The 25676-nt window shown below is 42.8% G+C and overlaps 1 protein-coding gene across 1 annotated transcript in view; it reads left to right on the top strand.

The window, feature by feature from the left end:
* ST18 (ST18, C2H2C-type zinc finger) overlaps positions 11922–25676 on the top strand; it is a 294874-nt gene continuing 281119 nt past the window's right edge. The window contains exon 1 of the mRNA XM_021089396.1: positions 11922–12047. The gene's annotated coding sequence lies outside the window, so the exon portion shown is untranslated. The remainder of the gene's footprint in view (positions 12048–25676) is intronic.

A 25676-nucleotide genomic window follows, 5' to 3' on the forward strand; every position in this document is an offset into this window, starting at 1 on the left:
GGGCCAGGGATTGAAACTGCATCCTCATGGATGTTAGTTGGATGCATTAACCACGGAGCTATGATAGGAACTCCTGTTTGCATTTTCTGGGTGTACTCCAGATATTTGTGAATAGCTTGAAAATGTGTTTTTAACAGTGTTAGAACAAAACATATATCAAATGCCTGATTTGGATATACGTGGTGACCTCTAGTTTTCACTTAGTCAAAAATGTGTATTCTGAACTCTTCTTGACTGATAGGCAATTGACAGCAAAAACTCTGAAAAAATAACTCTTGTCAAATTATACAATTTTAACACTTGAGCAATAAACTAAAGTTGATGATTACAAGAGGTGTTGTATATGGGGTCACTTCTAGTATGTTGACTCTGAAAGTAACAGAAGAGTCTAGCAGAAGACAATGGGATGGCAGTCACACAATCATAGACACAAGACCCTTTTAAACTATATTGGTCGGATCTGTTGAGCATCTTCCTAGCATTCTGGTGGGTATGTTCTCCAAAATCCTATTTACTAAATATACTTGTGAGATGAAATCCCAAACAGGCTTGTAGGTCCTTGATGACACGATTTGCTGTGACCATATTTACTCCGGCCCTGCTGCATGAACTTCTTTCTTTTCGTGTCTGCAAAATGAGTCCTGACCAGGGAAACCCTTCGCCTTTCACAATATTACGATGTGAACAACCACAGAGCTTATCAAAGAGTTTATGTTACAAATAATAAAAGGAGACATTAAAAAGAAGCCAGATACCTCCAGATAACTAAAATGAAACAGACCTTTTCCTGGGCTCCCTTGTTATGGCTCTTACACACAGATTAATTATAGTGCCTGACGTGACCCTGAACTTCGTGGTCCAGAAGCTTTAAGCCACATCTCTGACTCGGGGATTTCTTATTGGTAGTTCTTATAGGTGCCAATGGCTTTCTGAAATAAAGTGTTTTATGATTAATACACCTCTATTCTGCAGTTCAATGGATTCATTTTCATATTTATTTTTACTAACGACAACGCCTCTTTAATCAGGGGACACATTCTGTATGGGAAACATATTGGACGCACATATAGTTTATTAAGCATTCCTGCTTTGAAACCTGTTGGCTTATTTCCACTTTCAAGGAACACACTCTTTTTTTCAGTATCTGAACCAATTTATGATTTAATTGGTGCAGATGGAATGCTAAAGGTAAACAAAACAGACACAGTAAAATATAACGCCGTCTTATGGTGGTCTTCCTCTTTTTTTTGGAAGTTCCTGGGAATGGAATCTGAGCCACAGCTATGGCAATGCCAGGTCCTTACCCACCGTGCCACAGCGGGAACTCATGCTGGTCTTTATAGACCGACATGGACTGAGATAGCCATGTTTCAAGGAAGAAATCACTAGGGGGGTGCTGTTGCATCCAGCCTGGCTTTTCACTGAGCAGGAGATGTGAGGACAGGGGTGGCCGGTGGTCAGAGGGGAATAGGGCCATGCGAGTGTGAGGAGCCGGCCTGGCAGAGATGTGTGGGTTTGGTTTGTTGGTGACACATCTTACTTTTTGTCCTTTAGCCTCTGACCCCAGGGACATCATGTGGTCTGCTTCCCGGGTCAGGTGTCCTGAGTGCCCCTGGCCCCTGGCTGCTCTCCCTTTTGAGGTGGGGGCCCTTGTCAAAGCCGGGGGTGCTGGGCCCACCCCAGAGGTCCGGGTGAGGCCTAGGAAGATGCATTTCTAGCAAATTCCCAGGAAATACAGTTCTGCAGGATGGCGCTCGGAGGGCCGCAAATCCCCAGCAGCTGAAAACACCACAGGAGCAACGGGGCAAAAGACATGTGTCTCCAAGCCCTCGGTGGTGACTCTAAGGCCAGTGTATTCCTGCTTCAGGCCACTTGTTCTGTCCCAAAGGAAAGCGTGGACCTTTAATGAGCGGTGTGCCTCAATCTGGTCAGTGTTAGAACCACAGTCAGGCCCCTGGGCTTGCTGATCCTCTGCCGTGACAGTTGTAGATTTTTCATGTGTAGGGTGATCAAGAGAACATTGTTTTCTTTTTTCTTTTTTGTCTTTTTAGGGATGCCCCTGAGGCATATGGGGGTTCCCAGGCTTGGGGTCGAAATCAGAGCTGCAGCCCCTGGCCTACACCACAGCCACAGCAACGCTGGATCTGAGCTGCATCTGCAATCTACACCACAGCTCATGGCAACTCCAGTTCCTTAACCCACTGAGCGAGGCCAGGGATGGAACCTGCATCCTTGTGGTTCCTAGTCAGATTCGTTTCCACGGAGCCACGACGGGAACTCCAAGAGAACATTTTTTAACACGTATTTACTGCACGTGCCAGGCGGTGTTTCAGGCTCTGCGGCTACAGCAGTTTCATGGGACACCCGTGTTCAGGTAACTTCCCATGAGCAGAACTTTCATCTGCAGGAATGTTTGCATGATGCTTTTTGAATGGCTAGAAATCCTCAAAGAGTTTTCTATAGTTTAAACCCTTATCTACAACCAGTTTGAACACAAAAGTTAAATTAGGGTCTCATACTATTTTAATATTATTTACTGGATGACTAGAAACCATTAGAGGGCTTAATCCTACGTATTGCGGGCTCACCTGTGCGGAGCAAATCCCAGCTCCTTTATTTCGGGATGGCAGGCCTGGGGGGGGCGGGGGGCTGCAGGGAGTGCAGTGTGGGGTGGCAGAAGCGTGGGGGACAGGTTGGCCTGAGGGCAGGTGGCTCCACACTGAGCATTAGCCTCCTCCGGAGCTGCCTGTCCTTTGACCTTCAGACACAATAGCAGGATGTAGTTGACCTTTATCCTGCCTTAGGAAGTGCTTCTTGACTTTCCACGCCATTTATTTATGTAGCATCTTCATCTTGCACATTTTCTTTGACTGTTCGACACATCAAACTTGGCTCCATGAAGAGGGCCTGTCTGGGGGCTCAGTATGAGCCTCTGTGTAAGTCTAAGATGTACAACATAATTTGACAGATGTGTATAGTTTGAAATGATCACCACAATATGTTTGGCTAACATCTATCACCTTATGGAATTAATTTTTTTTTTCTGGTGACAACTTTTAAGGTCTTAAAAACTTTCAAATACACAGTAAAATATTGATGGAGTTCCCTGGTGGCACAGTAGATTACGGATCTGGCACTGTCACTGCTGTGGCTTGGGTCACTGCTATGGTGCTGGTTGGATCCCCAGCCTGGGAACTTCAGCATGCCGTGGATGTGGCCGAAAGAAGTATTTTTAACCATAGTCACACTCTAGGTCCCATCCCAGTTATTTGTCTTATAACTGGAAGTTTGTACCTTTTGATCCCCTTCTCCCATCTGCCATTCCCCTCTCCCCCCTCCAGCTACCAGCCCTGACTCTGGTGACCACTGGTCTGTTCGTTGTGTCTATAAATTCAGGTTTTTAGATTCTTCACAGAAGCGACAGCACACAACACTATTTGTCTTCCTCTGCTGACTTAGGAGGATAATGCCTCTGAGATCCATCCATCTTGTCACACGTGGTGGGATCTCCTTTTTTATGGCTGAGTAATACTCCACTGTACATATACACACCACGTCTTTTTTATCCCAGAGGAGGGAGCAGTGCCAAGAGGAATGCTGTCTGGCGCCCTCCCTGTCCAGGGGCAGCCAGGTGGCCACAGCAGACCAGGCCAGGTTCCCAGTTCAGGTCACTGAGGTGGGGTGAAAATCACTGACCACAGCATTGCCAGCTGGGAGCTTTCTGCAGGCACGGTTCTCCTGTCATACGTATTAGAGCATTAAAAGCACTGAGAAGTCCTGAAGTAAATACATTTGCTTAACTTCACTTAAACCAGTGTTTGGGAAACATATTTGACCATCAGTCCCCACAGATTTGAGGAACACGTCTCTACTGATGATGTCGAGGTCCCCCATCTTTCTGGTGTCCCACAGCTTCAGCAGGTACCAACTCTCTGGAGTTGCCCCTCTATTGAAACTGTGGATTCCTCCTCCATCTGTCGGCCAGTTATTGCCAAGGGCAGATCCAGCCCAAGCGCTGTTCTAGGTGCTCAAATGCCCTCGGAGCTTCCGCGGCATTGATGAGGCAGAGAGTGAGTGCACAGATGTCTGGCTGCAGGTGGAGAGAGACCTGGAGTCATGCACCAGGTGTGGGTGAGGACACTCTGGGACAAGTGATGAGTGAGGAGAGGAGGAGGGAGCCTTGAGGCTCTGGGGAAGAGCCTTCTAGGTAGATGGGAAGTGACCGCAGTGCCTTCCTCACCTGCCCCAGGTTGGAAGAGGTCAGTGGCCTGACTGCAGGAAGGAGCGCAGTGGTCAGAGAAGCCTGGGGCCAGGCAACCAGACCCCCAGGCCACTGGGACGGACCCCAGGGGTTGTGGATCCACGGGAGGGCCCTGAGCGTCTTTGAAGGGATCCCAGGGCAGGTGCGTGTGGGGTGAGGGTCAGAGCATGGGGAGACCGCAAAGACAGGGGCGCGCAGTGCGGGGGCGCGCAGGGCGTGACTCGGAGGCTTCTGCTCTCATCCTGGCAAGAGGCCGGTCAGGGTCCCGGCTGGTGGCAGCGGCCACAGTGAGGAGGGCATGAAAGCTGTCGTCGCTTTTCAGGTTGAGCTGAGGGTTGGTGATGCATTAGGTGTGGAGTCCTACTAGGATCCGGTGTGACCGCCCAGGGGAGGTGGATGTGCAAACAGGTGGCACATGCTAGCTGCTTTCCCAGGACTCCTCTGGGTCCCATGAGCTCTTCCAAGCAGCTGTGCGGCTGCAGCTGCTCCTCCAATCGCTGCTCCCTCAGGGTGAGACCAGACAAGGCCGGTCCAGTGCCTGTGACACAGGGCTCAGCTCCCATGGTTTTCATCACCCATAGCAGACATATTTAGAAGTGGAAAGGCTGCTCCTTCAATTATTAACCACAATTGAAAACATGTATCTTGAGTTCCCTGGTGGCCTAGTGGATAGGATCTGGCATTGTCACTGCTCAGGCATTGCTGTGGCTCAGGTCACTGCTGTGACATGGGCTCCATCCTAGGCCTGGGAACTTCCCAAGTTCCATGGGTGCGACCAAAAAAGTGTATTAACTAAATACCTATATTTAAAGAAATGGCTCCTGGGGAAGGGAAAAAGTTTGATTTTTCAATAGAACATTATTCTCGACCATGAACCTGGGCATCAGGGAGCTCGGGGACAGCATCCGGGGAACTTGTTGAGTTTCTGAGCAAACGGTGGCACCAGGTGTGCATAATTAAGCTTTGTTCCAGAGCCTGAATGCACAGGAGTCAGCTCTTTAGAAATCGTCTTCCCACGTCCGGTGAAGCCGAGTGGCCAGGTGCCCTTGATCTGAAGTAATTAAACACCCCTCATTCCGGCAGCAGAAACCCCTCCTTGAAAAACAATGCCAAGCTCTTAGCAAAGAAGTGCTTGGCGAGGAGGAGATAAAAGAAAGGACCTCTGAGAGGTAGGTTTTCTTGAATAAGGGGGGATGCGCCGTGGTTCTGTGACCTCTTCCTGGGGTTAGATGCTTGTGGTCAGTTCTCCCCGTGAGGGGCCCGAGAGCAGGTGTGTTCGGGCGCCTTGGGGGACCCCCCCTGCCCTGGGGTGACCCTTCTTGCTGCAGACTTTGCAGCCCTCCATGCTGGCAATCTTCTGTGGACAATGCGTGGTTACGAGCCTGGCACGCTCTTCAGATGTGGACTTTACCTAAGTAAACACAGCCATCTGTCTGGTCCAAAGTTTTCTTTTGTTTTGTATTGAAGTGGCTTCTTAGGAAAATGGCTAAGTATTCAGCTGTTCAGGAGAAACAAGAAATCCTGCTTTCCCCCCTTTTTATCTTTAAGGAAAATAACCCTTTTAAAACGAAAGAGTGAAGAAAACTCTGCAGAATTCAAGTTAGCAGAGTGTACCTTTAAAGAAAATCTTAGGGTAGTTTGGGGATCTTTTAAAAAAAATGGGTCAAGTTTTTAAAGTGGTACAGCCTTAGGTAACTAAAGAAAACTATGTTTAATCACATATTTAAAGAAAGCCATGTTATATGTAATTTATTTATCTATAACTTTACAAAGCAATGTAACTACAGTTAAACATAAAATGTTAATTTGCTGTCCTTGACATATTGCAAGTTAAAATCTCTCTCTCTCTGGGGATTTCCCTGGTGGCTCAGCACGTTAAGGATCCCTCACTGTCATTGCAGTGGCTGGGGTCGCTGTTGTAGCGTGGGTTTGACCCTTGGCCCAGGAACTTCCACATGCCATGGGCGCAGCCAAAAAAGAACCCCAAACCAAAAAAAAAAACAAAAGCAATCAAAGCCAAAACAAAAATTTCTCTTTCGGGAAGAATGCATTTTAAAATCCCTCAAGGCATGTTACGAAGTGGCTGGGAGATTGTTCTCACACTTCTTTTAGAATCACTGTCACCCTCACTGAGGGTACGAGTCATCACTGATCTAGTGGGACAGCAAATCAAATAAGGAAGCTGTGCTAAGCTGCTCACATGAAAAGCGAGACAGTTTTTCAAATTGCAATTAGCTTACACGAATTTTGATTCAAAATCAAAAGGGACAATTTTTGTTTTAACTCAAGAAAATTCCAGCTTCAAAGTTGTGACTAAAACTGAATTCCTTTTGGAAATTAGCTTATCCTGATAATAGAAAGCTCAAAATAAAATGGCAAAAAAATATTAACGAAAGTACTTTGGAACAAATCCAAACTCACTTGGATTAAGATTTTAGTTATCTAACTTCTTTGTCAGATAGAAGTGACAGACAATGCAGTAACTCACCTAAAATTATTTAAATTTGGTCAGCTTCCAAAGAGAGAGAATATTTAATTAAAAAGAAAAAAACTATTGTGTGAAGTATTTTCTGGTGAGGTCTTTCACATCCACCTAGAAATCTTCATTCTGCAGTTTGTTCATAATTTTATGTGCTGGATTTGACACGTAGCTGTTCATTCAGAATGCTGTCTGGTTTATTGATGTATGTGATTTATGAGCTTTTATAAGTTATGCTGTGCATATCTCTTGAGTCCATTGCTCTATGGAGTGATGGGAAAGCTGAAAGAAGAAAATATCACAATGAGATGGATAAATTGGCTTCATGTCTGAGGACACTCACATCACCTTGACTGGCATATGGTCACCAAAGGGCAAGAACAACTGGTAGGAGGTGTTACAGCATCATGGCTTTGAGTGACATCTGCAAGGGGTACCACAGTTGCAAACAGAAAAGTGAAGCCTTACAAGGATGTTCTGGAATCCATCTATTGTAATTTTTTAAGGTAAATCATTCTCATTTGTTGCCACTCTTAGTAACATTATTTGATGCTACTTGGATTTGTATATTACAATGGATTGCGATGGATTGTGTGTCTGGATTTCATGAGTGAGAACCACTGTCTTAGACAAGCCACCCAATCTTTTCTTGCCTCAGCTTTCCTCTCTGTGTGGTGAATCTCTCTGGAGGTTTTTCAAGTGTGAAGCAGTTGATTTCACTACTGAACATTGGACAACTCACTATTTATTGTTTTAGGTGTATCTGTCTGTATGTATGTATTCATTTATTTTTGCCTTTTTTTTTTTTTTTTTTTTTTACAGCCGCACCCGCTGCATATGGAGGTTCCCAGGCTAGTGGTCGAATCTGAGCTGTAGCTGCAGGCCTACACCACAGCCACAGCAATGCAGGATCTGAGCCACATCTGTGAACTTCAACACAGCTCATGACAAAGGTGGTTCCTTAATCCACTGAGTGAGGCCGGGGATCGAACCCACATCCTCATGGATACTTGGTCAGATTCGTTTCCACTGAGCCACAATGGGAACTTGCTATTTTTAAAATTTATTTTATTGAGGTATAGTTGATTTACAATGTTATGTTAATTTTTATTGTACAACAGTGATACACATATATACATCTCTACATACATATATTCTTTTTCATATTCTTTTCCCTTGTGGTTTAACACAGGATATAGTTCCCTGTGTGGTAAGATAGGACCTTGCTGTTTATCCGTTCTACATAACAATAGTTTGTATTCACTAACCCCAAACTTCCAGCCCATTTCTCTCCCACCTCCCCCACCCTTGGCAACCACAGGTCTGTTCTCCATCAGAGGACTCGCTATTGAATGTTGATTAATGTACATTCTTCCTTTTGACCATCTGAATTTTGGATGCAAGTTAAACCCAATTTTTCCTTGCTGTTTGCTCTGAAAATGTCCGTATAGGAGAGAGAAAGAGTGGACTTTATGGGCCAAAATAACTGAACGATTCTCAGAGATCATCTGTCTGATCTATTCCTCTCTCTCCGATCTATGATCTGTAAACTATTCAGAAACGGCCTGCGTTGTGTTTAGTGCTTTAGTCACTTCGTTTGCTTCAATACTCCAAAGCAGAAACCAATGTCTTGTACAGGTATTCAGCAAGGCCTTTCCACGTTTGAGTATATTTTGTGCCCTCAAAGAGCACCCAGGCTGGCCGGTGGAAAGTTCTGGGTCAGCTTATAGATAGCAGTGCCTCGTGCTCTCAGCCAGCAGGTGACACGAGCAAAGATGAGTCTAGGAGGATGAGCTGGGTTGGGTTGTGGAATGGACCTAGCACAACTTTTAAAGAGGCAGAGCTTGTTCTCCAGGTGGGTGACACGTCCAACAGGCTATGAACTCGTCATGGGAAGGGTGAAAGGTGAAGAGGTCCCAGGTCAATCAGCAGGTTCTTGCAAAGTCTGGCAAGAGATTATGAGGCCTTCTCATGAAGGCTGCTGAGATGAGCAGGATGGGAGGAAATGACTTTGAGAGAAATTAATTTCTTTGATAAAATTTGTGAGATTGTACAGCAAATTCCATGTCGAGTCAAAAGGAAAAAGAAAGTTGGCAGCCTCTGGGAAGTTTGTCGTGCACACGTGATGCTGTCATCAAGGCCAGTGGGAGTTCGTGTGGGGTAACTTGGGAGGCTGGAGTGCAGGTGGCATACTGGTGTGAAAGCTACCAAAAGAGTGGCTGTACAGTCGTCCCGCAGGTGGGAGTTGTACGCAGAACACACCTGGAGCCGCGGGCTGGCCAGCCCCGGCCAACTTGCCCTCGGCACCGACACCCCTGCTTTCTCCTCAGCATGTCACGTCTTTATCTCATTGAGAAATTCGAGCATCTTGGAAATGTGACTACCTCCTGGACAGAGAGTAGTCAGGTCCTGCAAGAGTAATTAACCTGAGCAGAAGCTGTTCCTGACAAAATGCACAAGATGGAGTAGACTGTGTTACAACTGCCTTTCAGTATTTATGCCACTTGAATCATGCTAAGCTTATCTTTCTGGAAGCTGTGTCTGGGTTTAATAGACAGGAGGCCTCGGGTAAGGAAATCACATAGTCTGTGTTGCCTTGTGACAGAATCACTCATTTCACAAGCTCATTTCAAGCATCTCCTGCAGTGGGAGGGAGTTTGCTCTGCCTCCAAGATGGGGCAATAATTATTATGTCCAACATTTCAACAATTGGAGGAGAGCATAGTGTAGTTACATAGGTTATTGTTTGCTCTCTATTCAAGTTAGTGGCAATTTTAGCAAATGTTAAAACATCTTCTGGAGTATGCTAAAAGATCAGATACTTCATTTCACATATAGTTTGTTTACACGTAGTTAGGTATCATTATATTACTTTCCACACTTCCTTAAAGGTTGATCATTTTAAAATGTCTCTATTAAAGTAGCCATTGTCTAGCATTCTCTTGAGCTGAAGAAAAAAAATGAAGGCTCGTTTTGACTATTGGATGTAATATTTGTTTTCCTGCTTACGATGGAATTCTTGTTCCTACCCATGCAGCTGAAAGGATAACTTTGTGCATGTGCACCAATGCAAAGTTGCTCATGCAAATTCTTTTGAAATTGCTAGAGTATTACTCTGGCTGATTTGACTGCTGTGTTGGATTTTTTTTCCCTGTTCTGTTTTATTGATGCACTTGGGTTCCAAGTACATTTCCAAAAGTCAAATGCATTTAAGGTTTAACACATCTCAAAGTAGTCTTCCTTGATTCTAAAATAACATATTATGCACTAAAATTTCAATTCTGATCAATGTTTCAAAGGTATTTCAAGCAGCATTCAGAATTTTAAGTCATATTTCAGAATTTATGAAGTCTGTGAGCTGATTTGAATCTTTGCCAATAAGTGCTATAAAAGTTGACCTTTAAAAGTTTTATAAACGTTTAGTTACTTTTCTGCTCTTTCTGATTGTTGCTTAAAGCAGAAGTAGGGCATTTTCAAGTAAGAGTCTAACTATGTTTTAAAAGAGAGCCCTATCTTTTATTCCTGCTTATGTTATTTCTATAGCAACTAGTGTGCCCAGGTATTTGCTTTTCAAATATATTTGGTTACAGGTCTTAATACTCCCGAGAGCTGGTACCAAACTGTTTAATCCCAAAGCTAACCGTGAACACCTGTCCTAGACTTTAATGATAATAAGGTCACATTGCTATTTTCCAGACTTCATAAGCAGGACAATAAGAAATTGTGACTGAATAGAGGAAAAAATGAGTTGCTGTATTTTTGGTAAACAAATCTCGCTTCTGATGAAAGTTGCATCACCACCGGGCTGAGACTGGTAGTGGATAATTTTTTATTGCCAGTTTCCCAAAAGTACGGATGTTCAGGTTTGTTCAATATCGATGGCTATTTTTTAATACCGTGGAACCTAATTAGAGACCCCAGACTGAATTCTTTGGTTCGGCTTTTAAGGATCTTCCAGTTTATTTGTTTGTTATTGCCGTATTTAAATCAGAGTCTCTAAAAACCATTTTTGAAAAGTAAATTTAAAACAGTTTCATAATCTCTCTGCAAAAGTGGTTTTAGATTAAAAAAAAAAAGTCAGTATGTTTCTTAAAGATGTCAGTTAATAAATATTTGACACTTGACTCCCTCATGTACACTCACAACAGGCTGGATTTTTAAAAAATATGCTTTAAAAAGGGACAGCTAAGGGAAGTATCATGGCTAACTCCCCCCCAACCAAGGAACTCCTTGCATGTTTTGATCAACCTGAATTGTGACTTATCATCGTTTTTAAAAAGTCAAATTGATCTGCTGACACCGCCTGAATCTCTTACACAGCAAACGGAATCTTTTAAGATTTTAATTTTCACTCTTGATTATACATTTAACTCTGCTATCACTGTACTGATCTTTTTTTGAAGATGAGAAAGGGATCTCTATATTGATCCCAGTAGGACGTGGTTAAAGCTAGTTTGAAAAATATTGAGCCCAGTGATGATAATAATTGGGCATGCACTTCATATGTTTGTTGTTGCTTTGTTTTTGGCTTTTCTGAATACTAATTTCTAAATGAAACATCCTCCCTAGCTCATATGGGTCCCAGGTATTAAAAGCCTGTAATATATGTATGAAATTGCTTCTTTAATAGTAAATAACTAATGGTAATGCAAAAACTAATGCTCTGTCAGGTGCTTCACCGAATAGTGCTTTATAAATAAGCCTTTCCATATTCCATATGTTTTTTTTCCTAATGGGCTCTGCTGCCTGCCCCCCCACCACACACACACCAGACTTTACTCTGAAGCTGGGGAGAGGGGTGCCAGGGGTTCTCACTGACCCTCCCCTCTGGGGATTTCATTTACTGTTTGTACTATTGACCAATAATACCCTTTGATGAATTAGGGGACACTAATGGCAAAGAAATATAAAGAGCAATTAAAATAGTCCCCTGTTCTATAAAATGACAGTAGATTAGATTCTGTACCGTAATTAAGAGTCACAGAAAAGACGTTCAGCTTTTCATCGAACCATATGACAATTTCTGATTGTCTTCCATGGAGAAGAATGCGATGCAAACCACCTGCCTGTGATAAATAAATCTGTGTACATTAGCACGAAAGTTTTGAATATGAACAAACCAGGGAAAAGGAGAAGTGGCAGCAGGACTGAAGTTGGAGTCACGTGGTTTCAAAGTTTGTGGAAAGTTTTTTTTCCCCTTTTTCATGTTCTGCGTGTGTGTCAAGGTTTCAGAGGTGAGTCCTTCAAGGCTGGCAGCTCGGTGTCTCTGCAGCTGGTTTGGAGCTGAATTTCCAACTGCCCTCGAAAGTAAGATTTTTCAACATTTTTAAAGAAATGATATTCCGGCTTTTTTATTCACAATTTAGATGCAAGCGCTGCTGTGGTTTCCTTGCTAAGAATTCTCCTTTTCCTGCCTTGCGTTTTCTTTCTGACCCAGGTTTATTGGGACATTTTAAAATTTCACTGCCTGTGTAAAAAGGGTCTTTCTCTTTACTGTCAGATTAATGATGTTTGGGTTGGGATGCTTTTTGTTTTGTTCTGTGTTACTGTTGACTAGGTTGTGCTGACTTAAAAGGGACTTAACAGTCACTGCCTCGTATTGTTTATACTCGGTAAGTGAAGCTTGAAAGGAATCTCTAGATGTGTCCACATGCGTTCGTGCTGAAGTGCTGAATGAATCCCCCCAGGCTGGGGACATGTAACGGGGGGGCGTATTCAAAGTTCAGCTGCTTATTAACTTATGAAATAGAGATTTTTTTCCAAATCCCGGTGAGTCATTCCCCTCTCATGGGACCGTGCTGTGTCACTCACCAGCACATCGGCCACAAGGCTTCCGAAATCCCAGGACACGTCCAGAGGTCTCGCCAGGCTGGTCCCTGGTGCCCGACTGCGCCTGGAACTTATGCTAGAAGCTTAGAGCCCATCACGACCTCATGGCTGTGTCTCTCCTCATGTGTCCTTGGGCACTTCACGGATCTGTGTGTGGGCCACGTTCACCTAAACTGAAGAAACTCCCAGAACAAGTGTTGTCTCTGTCTTCTTTCAAAGTGTTTTTCCATCCTAGCTATCCTGAGACGCTGCCGTGTGGCCGGAACAGCAGACATTCAAAGTGTTATTGACAAAGGGATGAAACTAAATGTCTTTCTATTTGTAGACAATAGAAATGTCAATTTTTTTGATATCCTACAATTCTCTTATGTTATGAGTTCTGTTTATTATTTCTTTGACGCCGATGGTGAAATGTCTGTCCCATAATCCATGCAGAGTTTGTGACAGAAACATCTTCTGTCTTCTGCAGAAGAAAAATTGGGAGGGGACCACCTTTTCCTTAAAACAACAACTCACAAGCTAGTTGGTAACGATGCTGCGATGTGTGTCATCACTTGCCCCCGTTACCAGGAAGCCTCCACCCCACTCTTTTCTTCTCCTCTTGTTCTCTGGTCTGGTTCTTCTTTCTGGAGATGTTAGGTTAACAGGTCGCTCAGGGCAGGTGATGAAATCAGTTTAGAGCTGTGGGATTTCAGGGAGTCACCAGAGAGTGGCGTGCTAGGAGCAGCTCACGTCTTTCCTGATTGGCGGGGGTTCTAGAATGTCTTCTGCTGAAGTATTTCCTTACTTTTTCAAAATGAGCCTCTACCTAATTATTTTTAGTGCTTCCAAGAGGTGCTTGAGGAGTTCCTGTTGTAGCTCAGTGGGTTAAGGACCCAGTGCTGTCTCCGTGAGGATGTGGGTTCGATCCCCGGCCTTGCTCAGTGGGTCGGGGGTCTGGCATTGCCGTGAGCTGTGGTGCGGGTTGCAGATGAGGCTCGGATCCCGTGTTGCTGTGGCTGTGGTGTAGGCCGGCAGCTACAGCTCCGATTAGACCCCTAGTCTGGGAACTTCCATATGCCACAGGTATGGCCCTAAAAAGAAACAAAAGTGGCGCCTGAAATTATTTTTATGGCTATAAAACATAAAATATAATATAAAAGATAGAAAACTAATTAAACAGAGAGATACCAGTGATAAATTAGATCATGATCTAATGTGCGAAAGACAAAAACTATTGCAGGAGCAAATCTGAGTTAAGAAAACAACTATCTTGTTAAAAAAAGAGCTATGATCATGACAATGAGACACATACTCAGATATGAAAACGTGGGGAAAGATACCGAGGCAGGAAAGACATCTATGGTTCCGGGGTGCTTATCTGAGTACTAATGATGGGGTCACTTCTTGGGTGTATGACAAACTTGGCTCTGAGCTTCCTGTTGGCAAATAGAATAGTCCCACTGTCCATACAGAATAAACCGGGCACTCAAGACTAAGTCATGCTTTTCCTGAAAATGAAAGGAGAGAGATGGCCATGTGGGGTTCTCAGAGTGGGACACAGAATGACACTAGACTGTGGTATCCCTGACATCCTTAGAATGTCTACACTAAGGACTCTCCTACACGGTCCTTGTAACACCCTCCTGCACAAGTTCCAGCACAAGGCCAGCTCTAGGGAGAGACCTCAGGGTCTTTTGTCTGCTGTTTTGACAGAAATGACTTTAGGGTATGAGAGTCTGGTTTGATCCAAGGATATATGCATTTTTCAGTGAATGGATGTTTTTCCCCTCTGGCAGCAGCAGGGAAAAAGCCCCACTTCCGTTCTGAGGTGGCATCGAAATGCCCACAGCTCATCTGCTGCTGTGAAGTGACCTCTCTGCAGGAGGTCATGTGAGCCGGGCCAGAAATTTCTTTAGAAAACTATTCTGGCGCAATACGAGGCTCTGAGGCTTTTGTGACCTACGATGTGGCCACACTCATGTCATCTCACTTCTGCCACTGAGCCCTTCAAACTGTTGGCCACACGTACATGCGTGTATCCGTGTGTATAGACACGGGTCTCCACACATGGGCGTGTGCTTCATAAAAACACCTCATGTTTTCATTTTGGAAAATGGCAAGCATGTCACAAAGTCGAGTGAACTTTATAGCAAAAGTCTACTTACCCACAACCGAGGTTCAACATTCACTCTGTATTATGCTTGTTTTATTGTGTCTGTCCCTCTGTCCATCACAGTAAATGACAGACATCAGTATGCTTCTCTCTAAATACTTGAGGCCATTAAACTTCAATACTTATAAACAAATATTATATTTTATGTAATATCATTATATATCAAATATATATTAGATAATGTAGGATGTCTAACATATATTACAACATACATTATGTATTATTATACAATAATGATTTTTGTTGAATGTGAAATTTACATAATAATAAATTATACAAATCTTAAGTGTGCATTGACTTTTAAACTTGTATATATCTGTGAGCTCCCAAAAGCACCGTCTTTACCCTAGAAACTTCCTCAAACACCTTCCCAGTGAGTCCCCACCCCAACATCCAGAGGCAAACACTGCTGTGATGTTTCCTGCCACAGACTGTTTGCCTGTTCTAGAAATTCATATAAATGGAATTATGCAAATTGCATTCTTTTGTTCCAGCTTTTTCCACTCAGCACTATGTCCTGGGCTTATCCAAATTGCATGTATCTTCTTTTTAAAAATGCTGAATATTGGCGTTCCCATTGTGCCTCCGCAGGTTAAGAACCCAATATAGTGTCTGTGAGGATGCAGGTTCGATCCCTGGCCTTGCTCAGTGGGTTAAGGATCCGGTGTTGCTGTGAGCTGTGGTGTAGGTTGCAGACATAGCTCGGATCCCGTGTTGCTGTGCCTGTGGTGTAGGCCAGCAGATGCAGTTCCGATTCAGCTCCTAGCCTGGGAACTTCCATATGCCATGGGTGTGGCTGTAAACAAAATGCTGAATATTGCTCCGTCATGTGAATATACTGCTGTTCCTGGTCATCTAGGCTGTTTCCGGATTTGGGCTATTATGAGCAGAAGTGCTTTTAACATGCTGGCTTGCATTTCTTTTGGGTGAATACCTGAGCCTGTGATTGTTGGGTCAGAGAGCAGGTATAAGTTTAGTTTTATCAGTAACTGACAGTCTGTGTTGCAAAGCATTTAATACTCCCTCCAATAATGTTTAAGTTCCACTTGTTCCTTACCTTCACCAGCATTTGTGTGACTGATCTTTTTAATTTTAGGCGTTCTGGTTTTAATTTGTGTTTCCCTGATGATGAGTGATGTGGGTGCTTTTTCACATAGGATCAGTCACTTTTACATCTTTTCTGAAGTATCTGTTCAAACTTGTCCATTTAAAACACTGAGTTGTCTCATTCTTGGGTAGGAGAGAGTCTTTATGGCTCCTGGATGCTAGATTTTGTGTTTTTGTTTTTTTGGCTTTTGATTTTTTCTTCCAGTGCGAGACTATCATTCACTTTTTTAATGGTGTCTTTTCATGAACATAAAGTTTTCATATTGATGAAGTCTAATTTATTAATTTTTCCTTTCATGATTATTACTTTCTATAAACGGAGGACCCTTTGCCTACCCTCAAATATGGAGCTGTTCTGTGTTTTCCTCTAAAGTCTTTATGGTCTTAGGTTTTGCATTTGGAACTGTGGTCTATTTAGAATTAATTCTTATATATGGTGTGAGGTATGGATTGAATTTCTTTTTTTTCTATAAATATATTCAATTCTAATTCCACTCATTCAAAAGGCTGTATTCTTTCTTCAATGGATTACTCTGGCAACATTTAAAAAAATCGCTTATTGTTTAATTTGGTGTGTTTGTGTGTGTGCATCCATTGCCAGGCTCTCTATTCTTTTCCATTGGTCTAATTGTGGATCCTTCTTTAAATGCTATGCTGTCCTGATTATTGGAATGTTATGGTAATTCTTGGAGTTAGACAGTTGTTAAGTCCTCCAACTTGGTTATTCTTTTACAAGATTGCTTTAGACATTTTAGGCCCTCCGTCATTTCTATAAGAACTTTATAATCAGTTTATCAAAATTTACACACACACACACACACACACACACACAGGCCTCTGGGATTATAACATGAGTCTTTTGACTCAATAGATCAATTTGGAGGCGAACTAACATTATAGCCATATTGAGTTCTACAATCCTCGAACATGACATATCTCTTCATTTCTTTAATTTTTCTTAAAAATATTCTGAAGTTTTCAATTTAGAGGTCTTGTCAATTTTTTCTTCAATTTATCCCTAATTATTTCATATTTTTGGTGGCATTATAATTGTATTTAAATTTTAAAACTTTTCACTGTTTTCTCTTAGTATATAAAATGTACTTTTTTTTTTTTTTTTTAGGGCCGCACCTGTGGCATATGGAAGTTCCCAGGCTAGGAGCTGAATCAGAGCTGCAGCTGCTGGCCTATACCACAATCACAGCAATGTGGGATCTGAGCCATGTCAGTGACCTACACCACAGCTCATGGCAACACGGGATCCCCTACCCACTGAGGGAGGCCAGGTGTCAAACACACATCCTCATGGATACTAGTTGGATTCGTTTCTGTTGCGCCACAAGGGAACTCCAAAATGCATTTGATTTTTACATGTTGACCTTGTCTTCTGCAGCCTTGTTCATATCACTTAATTAGTTCAGTGACTGCTGGTTTTGTTTTTTTTTTTCTTTTTTCTTTTTTTTTTTTTTTTTTTTCTTTTTAGGGCTGCAACCACAGCATATGGAGGTTCCCAGGCTGGGGGTCCGATCAGAACTATAGCTGCTGGCCTATACCACAGCCACAGCAACATCAGATCCGAGTTTCATCTGCAACCTACACCACAACTCATGGCAATGCAGGATTCCTAACCCACTGATTGAGGCCAGGGATCGAACCCACAACCTCATGGTTCCTAGTCACATTTATTTCTGCTGAGCCAGGGCAGAGATTCCTGGGTTTTCTGTGTAAACATTGTGTTCTGTGCAAATAAAGACCATTTTCTTTTCTTTTTGATCTTTATGCCTTTTATTTCTTTTTCTTGCCTCTGCAATGGTTAGCGCCTCTGAAAGAGGGGGCATTCTTGCTTTGTTCCTCATTTAGGAAGGAAGTGCTAAGTGTCTCACCGCTAAATACGATTTTGGCTGTCGGCTCCTTTCAGATGCCCTTTGTTAGACTGAGGAAGTTCCTTTTATCCTGATTTGCTGGATATTTTTTAAAAATAAAAAATGGATTTTTTTTTTGGTCCAGTGCTTTTTCTATGTCTGTTAAAATGACCATATGGTTTTCAATTTTATTCTATTTATGTAATGGATTACATTGATTCTCATGTGTTCAATCGATCTTGCATTCCTGGGATTAACTCTACTGGGTGACTAATGCTGGGTTCAGTTTGCTAATTTTCTATAGTATTTTTGCATCAGTTTTCATGAACGATATTAGTCTGCAATTTCTTTTTTCTTTTGTAGTATCTCTGTCAGATCTGAAGGCAAGGGTTACACACCGATCATATATGATGTATTGCAAGATATCTCCTCTTCACTGCTTTTTTAAAGAGTTTATATCAGATTGTATTGGAATTTACCAGTGAAATGATCAGATTTTCTGTTTCATTTTTGTGTCAATTTTTGTAGAATATATTTTTCAAAGAAATTTTCTATTTCATCTGTTTTCATATTTAGTGGCATAAAGTTGTACATTATCTTTTAATGTTTGTAGGATCTGTATCAATAGTCTCTTTTTCATTGCTGATTTGATAATTTCTGTTCTTCCTCTCTTTTTTTTTTCTTGTTCAATCTACAATATCAACTTGGTTGGTCTTTCGAAAGAACCATCTTTTTTGACTTTGTCCATTTTCTCTATTTTTTCTGTCTTTAGAAAAAATCTGTTGATTTCTGTTCTTCATTGATTCCTTCTTCCTACTTACCCTGGGCTTACTTTTACTTTTTAAATTAATACAGTAGAAACTTAGTCATTGATGGTAAACTTTTTTCTTTTCATATGGGCATTTAAAAATTACTTTCAAAACCCTTTAGCTGCATCTCACCAATTTTTCTGTTGTATATTTTATTCTGATTTAATAAGAAATGCATTCTAATTTCCCCTGTGATTTCTTCCTTGATCAGTGGATCATTTGGAAATGTGCTGTTTAATTTTTAAATATATCAGTATTTCCTAATGATCTTACTGATTTCCAATTATATTCCATTGTGGTCATACAACATTTCCTTGGGGACTTTCAACCTTTTATATCTGTTAGACTTGTTTTATTGCCTTGCATATGGCCTATTTTTTCGTGTACTGTGTGCCTGTGAAAAGATGTACACCCTGTAATTGTGCTCTAAATGTCAATTGTGGGCATAGGTTTGATAATTTTCAGATCATCCACATGTACTTACATTTTGTCTAACTGTTTTTATGAATTTTCAAGAGAAGGGGGTTAAAAGTTTTGAGTATAGTTATAGAATCGTCTATTTCTCCTTTCACTTTTGTCTATTTTTGATTCATGCACTTTGACACTTTGTACTAGGCACACATGCATTTCAGATTGTGATATCTTCCTGATGAATGGACTCTCCCATCATTATGAAATGTCCCTCTTTGTCTCTATTAATATTTTCATCTTGAAGTCTGTTAACCTGATGGTGTTGCAAATGGTACAATTTCATCCTTTTTTGTTGCTGAGTAATATTCCATTGTGCATATGTACCACATATTCTTTATCCATTTCTCAGTTGATGGATGTTGGAGTACTTTTTCTTTATCACACATTAAGGGAGCCTACAGGGGTATGATCTGGGGGAGAAAAGCAGTTGTGATGTGCCTTCTGTTAGTTCTCTGTTCAGCAGCCTTTGAGTTGGGTTGTGTGTGAGTACTCGTGTGTGTGTGTGTGTGTGTGTGTGTGTGTGTGTGTGTGTTTGCTTTCAGTTTGCTTTCAGCAACCTAAATTTTAAAGTGGAAAAGTAGGTCTTCTAAGTTTCTGGCACTGGGTTCTGGAAATAGCCTAAATTTTTGTATTCTTTTTTTAAAAAAAATAGTTGTTTTATGGGAAGTTGAAAGAAACTGTGACAGGCACATCTTGAACAGATGCTGTTGAAGTTAAGTCTTTTTTTTCTGAGGTTAGTCCATGTTCTGAGTCAAATAGTGAACCTGCACTTACAGGGTTGAGAAGGGCCCAGCAGGCCAGCGAGAAGCAGAGCCCAGTGCTCAGTGTCCAGACCTGGAACAGTAGTGGCAGCAGGCAATTTTCATGGGTGCTTTGTTTGGCGCTGCACCAGGGCATCTTCCTGGGACCTTTTAATTGTCGTTGCATTTAGGTTTAATTGTTGTTGCATTTAGGTTTAAATGTCATTGCATTTAGATTTTAAAATCATCCCCCCCGCCCCGTTGGAGTTCCCATTGTGGCGCAGCAGAAACAAATCCAACTAGGAACCATGAGGTTTTGGGTTCGATCCCTGGCCTCACTCAGTGGGTTAAGAAACCAGCATTGCGGTGAGCTGTGGTGTAGGTCACAGATTCAGTTCAGATCTCATGTTGCTGTGGCTGTGGTGTAGGCCAGCAGCTGCATCTCCAAATCGACCCCTACCCTGGGAACCTCCATATGCCGTGGGTGCAGCCCTAAAAAGCAAGCAAGCAAGCAAACAAACAAACAAAATCCCCCCAAATAAGCCTCCGTGATGGAAGGTGAGTTTCTGGATTCTTAGCCACCAAAAAGCCTATCATTAACCATAGTTTGAAAACAATACATTCATTAAAAGGGTGTTCAGGGACAAGGAACTGAGTCATTGTGTTATGCTCTTTGTCCCAGGCATGGCAGACACTCCTCTGGGAAGAAGCCCAGGAGGGCTTCTGGGCAATGACCTAAGTATGTTTCGATGTTCTCCCTTATTATGTTAATGTATGTCAAATGCAACTGCTATGAAAAGAAAATGTGTCTTGATCTTTCCCACCGTTTTCCATATCTGATGTTATAGCATCTATGTTTTGCATCACTAGAACTTGAGTCCCTTGGGAAAAATCATCTTTATCTATGTCTGTGTTCAGGGCTTGGTCTGTGGCCTGCTCATTCCATCCTAATAAATATTTGCTAATGACTCACAACCTGCCAGTCCCTCCTGTAGACTCTGGGGTAGAAGGGTACCAAGGCCGTCAGAGGGCAGTTACATTCAGCCCCTGTCTACTAGGAACAGACTGGGAAGACTTCTTGGAGGAAGCGGCATGGTGGTGAAATCTGACGTTTGTGGGTGCGAGTCAGTCAAGGGGTGGGGGCTCATCTGAAGGGAAGGCAGGGGAGGGGGTGGGCAGGGCCGGAGAAATGGGGGTGGTCCAGCGTGCTGGGAAGAGGGGAAGGTGGTGCGGGCGCAGGGGTGGCAGCATAGTCCTCGGCGGCGGCAGGAGGCCTTATGTAGGAGCAAGACCCTCAAAGGCTGTAATGGGATCCATCTATCGTTTTAGGGAAGAGCACCCTGGCTGAGGGTGGACAGTGGGGTGGTGGAGCTGGAGAGCAGGCGTGGGCTATCCACTTGCTGCCATGGTGGCCAAACTCCAGTCACAGCCAGAGACAAGGAGAAAAGCAGATGGACCCGTAGATATTTAGAGACTTTCTGGTTGGAAATAGCAAAGATATTCATGGCCTTCACATTCATAAAAGCAAGAAAAAGGTTGTAAACACAGAGGAAAATCTCATTTTTCATAACCGTAAGTCAGAAGTAATGAAAAGTTCTGCCAACGTGTGGGCGGAATGAAAGGAGACACAGTGAAAGCAGATTTCTGAAAGTTCACATTAGGTCACGTTTCCAGCTCGAAGGTGGCCCAGATCGGACGGGCGGACCCCTGACCTTTGGTGGCCGGCGTGGTCTGCGGCCGCTGGTGTCTGCGGGGATCCTGGCCTCGGTGCACTGCCCGGAGTGGAGGGTGCGGGGCCGGCAGACCCCAGACCCATCCTCACAGCGAGCAGGCTCCGTTGGGTGTCACAGTGCGGGCAGGTGTACCGCAGGCTCCGTTGGGTGTCACAGTGCGGGCAGGTCCCGGCCCCCATCCCTTTCCCTGCAAGTGGGGGTTGGGGGGACGCTGCCATCACATCCTTCCTTTCCTCTCAAAACGAATTGCTTGGCTCAGAGTAATGGACCCATAAACTATGACCAAAAAACTGGACAAAAACCTAATAACCTGGCTACCAAAAGAAAAAAAAAAAGAAATTTATAAAACAAAAAAACATTTTGAGAACCCATGTGAAAGAAAACTGCTCAAGGGTAAATACTTGCTATTTCTCCAGAACATGGAAAAACTAGACTGCGTGTCCTTATTTAACAAGATGAGATGACAAAACTGGGAGAAAATGTGAAATGAGCTGGCAGAGTTCTGAAGAGAATTGGAACTTGCAAATGTTAGACATGAGAGTCATGCATATACATCAGGAGAATGCCATACTTTTTGACCATATGCAGTTGTGGTCACGGAGGACAGGTAAACCAAATGGCATGACAAGAACTAATTTAAAAAAAATTGGACACAAATGGAATGATGGAAAGCAGAAAAGAATTCTGAAGATATTCCTGAAGATAAGATTAGTTTTTAATCAACATTCAAATACGCAAGACCACCCTCAGTAAAAAAAACTCCAAGGCATCGTAAATCCACGATACTTCAAAACAACTTTAAAAAATGAAAGGAAAAAAAAAAAAAGTCCAGGGCTCCTCAATGTTGAAGCAAAATAATGTCTCCTATGCCCAGAAAGGGGACCTACTACCCACAGAGCTGGGGCAAGTTCCTGGTTTCTCTGCCTCTCATTTTCTTCTCCCTTAAAATGGGAGTAACCGTAGAACCCGCCATGCAAGGTTCAGAGGGACAAACTTGTTAATTTCAGTAAAGTGCTGAGATGAGTGTCTGGCAAAGAGCCTGAACTCTTCTTTCTCCTTCTCCTTCTCTGCTTCCTCTTCCTTTTTTTCTTTCCCAGCCTCCTTCTCTCTATTACTGTTACTGTTTAACAAGTTCCCAGAAGTTTGGGCCAAGAAAAGAAATAAGCTATAAAAAGATTGGAAGGAAGTGAGAAAATTGTCATTATTTGCTATTCACTGGATCTACTTAGAAAAATTGAGAAAATCAGCCAGCTTTCTGGACATAAGTGAACACGCAGAAATCAGTCATGATCATATATACCACTCTCAATTATCTAGAAAAGTAATGGATATGTTTGCCGCTAAAATAACAATAAGACTACAGAATTTATAGAAAATGGCCAGGCAAAGAATGATTCATATCTTGGGGGAAAATTTAAAACTACTTAAAAACATTTTGGGAAGAACTAAAAAAGGTTTATAGTATACCCATGAGGAGGATAATTAATCATGATAAAAATGTTAATTTTTCCAAATTAGTTTATAAATTCAATTCAGTTTCAAGTGAAATCCTAGCAGATATTTGAAGACACTTGGAAAACGGATTCTAGAGGGTTGTTTCTCTTTTTACGGCCGCACCCTCGGCATATGGAGGTTCCCAGGCTAGGGGTCGAATCACAGCTACAGCTGCCGTCCTACACCGCAGCCACAGCAATGCAGGATCCAAGTCCCATCTGCAACATACACCAGAGCTCACGGGCCACACCAGATCCTTAACCCACTGAACGAGGCCAGGGATCAAACCTGTGTCCTCATGGATACTAGTCAGGTTCCTTACCGCTGAGTCATGAGGGGAACTCCAGAAAACTGATTTTAAATATATGTGAACCAATAAGGGCCACAAGAACGGTGAGCCAGGGTCAGTCTTTAAAGCTCTGCTTTAAAGGTAAACAGCAGAGTTAAGAATACAACTATTTAAAATAAATAAGAACATAAAATAATGGTTTATTTAATCAAAATTAGGAAGAGTAGAAGAACTGTAATATGCAAATGTAATGATCTTTCACATTAGGTGGGGACAACCAAAGGCTGAAAAGGGCCTGGATTTCTGCAATTTCCCTAGTGACCACTGGAGGCACTAGGCTCAGGCTGTGGGAACCAGGCCTCCCCAGCAGGTGTGCAAGAGGTGACAGCGGGTGTGCTGCCCACTCTGGGGCCTGTACCTGGAGATGACAGGAATTTGACCCTGCTCCTAATCCCTGAGGGAGTGGAGGTTGTCTCCTGAGGTGAAACATAACACCTCTCAACTTGGGGCTTCTTGGTGCCCAGCAGAAAGGACAGCTACCAGGCCCTGACCTGCCTCTAAAGCCTTGAAGCCTAATAACATCAGGAGGATGTGTTTGAGGAGCAGTGATGTTTTCATCTGGGACAACAGGAGCAAGTAGCTTGAAGGTCTGTAAGAGATGACGGGACAAATAAAAAGCTCCTCTGGTGCCTTAGATTGGAGTACATATTCTAATTCCTTTGAGTCCTTCTTAGGTGGCTTTTCAGGTAGCTAGGAATGCAGACTGGGGCCTTTGTGACAGTACATTCAGGGGATTAAACCCGATGTGAGCTTCTGGTTCAGTTCCTGGGGGACCAAGTGTACCAGGTTAAATGCAGGATGTCTGGTTCAACATGAATTTGAGATAAGCAAAACATATTTTTTTTTTTTTTTTTAGTTTAAGTATGTTCCAAGAGGTATTTGAGAGGTACTGATAATTATGTATTGATGAGCTGAATTCTAAGTTAACTGATGTCCTGTATTATTATTTGCTGAGTATGGCAACTTTATTTGGGATACATGAGAAGCTGCCAAAGGAGACAAAAAAAAAGAAAGGAATTCTCTGTAAGAAAGATGGGCATTATTTTCTGAAGCTGATTCAAATTATCAGGTGCTTTGGGACTATACTTTCCTGGAAACATGGGGTTTGGGCTATGTGGCCACAGCGTGGTTCTGCTGGGTCTTGGGCATCTTCTGGTACCTCCTGCCTCCTCTCTGGATGAAGGTACTTACACGGTGATGGGGTGGCTGTCTTTCACAATCGCCAAGTTGACTCTTTTCTCCGCAGCATGAGTCCAGCGGCACTTTCAAGAGTCTGCTCTCGGGCCCATCGACTGTCTTCTTTAATCAACAGAACGAGTGGATCTGGCCCTATTCTCTTTTTTCTCCACATTTTCTTACGTCCGTCGGGCCCACATCAGTAAGGGGAGGGGCTGCTGCATTGATGAGGAGACATGGATCCGGATGCTAGACCAGGCTTCAGTGGAAGCCCAGGGTTTTGTGGAGGGAGGAAGTGCCCGGGATATAGCTCAGCAGTTCTCCTTCGTCTCCTTGGGGCTTTGCCCTGGCGCCTGGCCCAGCTGTGGTTCTTGAGATTCATGAAGTACAATTTGTCTTGCTATCTTTCAGAGAATTAACATCTTTGGGGAAATCTATTCAGTGGAAAATTGCTGCCCCTTCTTCCCGTTGTCACTGAAAATATAAGAATGGCTCAACTGTCTTCTTGACAATGTTATTTTGAGAACGATGGGAAATAATATCTCTTAAATTGCTTTGTGAGCAGACAGATGTAAGCTGAAGGCTCTTCTGTGAGCTGAGTAAGGACGTTATTAGGTTTTGTTAAAGTTTCAGTGACGACAAATTATTTCAATCGTGAAACATAACACTTCTACGCATAGCGTGTTGTCACATTTTTATAGCCCTAAAATAAATAATGAGTAAGTGCTTTAATACTTTTGAATGATCAGCAATTCTTAAGACCACCATGAGTCTCAGTGAAACGGTACTATCTTGCTTGGTGCAGAGGGCCAGCGGTCTGGGGTTAAATATTCAGGTTTTTATTTTGATTTCAAGGCCAAAATTTATCCTTTGCTTGCTTTTTATGAAACAGAGGCAACATTTCCTGAAGTCGGTCTAAATTATCAGATGTTTGGGGGAATATATTTTTCGGGGGACAAGTTAAGTTTTGATCTACGTGGACATGAAGTCATCCTGTTTGAGCTTGGACACCTTCTGACACTCAAGCACTTTCTCTCTAGAGGAAAAGGAAGGAAGACAAGTTTCTATAGGTGGATTCCGCCCTCTATCCATACACATCTATCCCTGAATAGCTCGATGTAAATCGATTCTGGGAGTAAAACTGGGCGTTTATTTGGAAGTGCTCTTCATCCTGACGGATGCCGCTCACTAGGAGTAGAGTTGACACCCAG

Source organism: Sus scrofa, chromosome 4, assembly GCF_000003025.6.
Source record: "Sus scrofa isolate TJ Tabasco breed Duroc chromosome 4, Sscrofa11.1, whole genome shotgun sequence".
Classification (NCBI taxonomy): Eukaryota; Metazoa; Chordata; class Mammalia; order Artiodactyla; family Suidae; genus Sus; species Sus scrofa.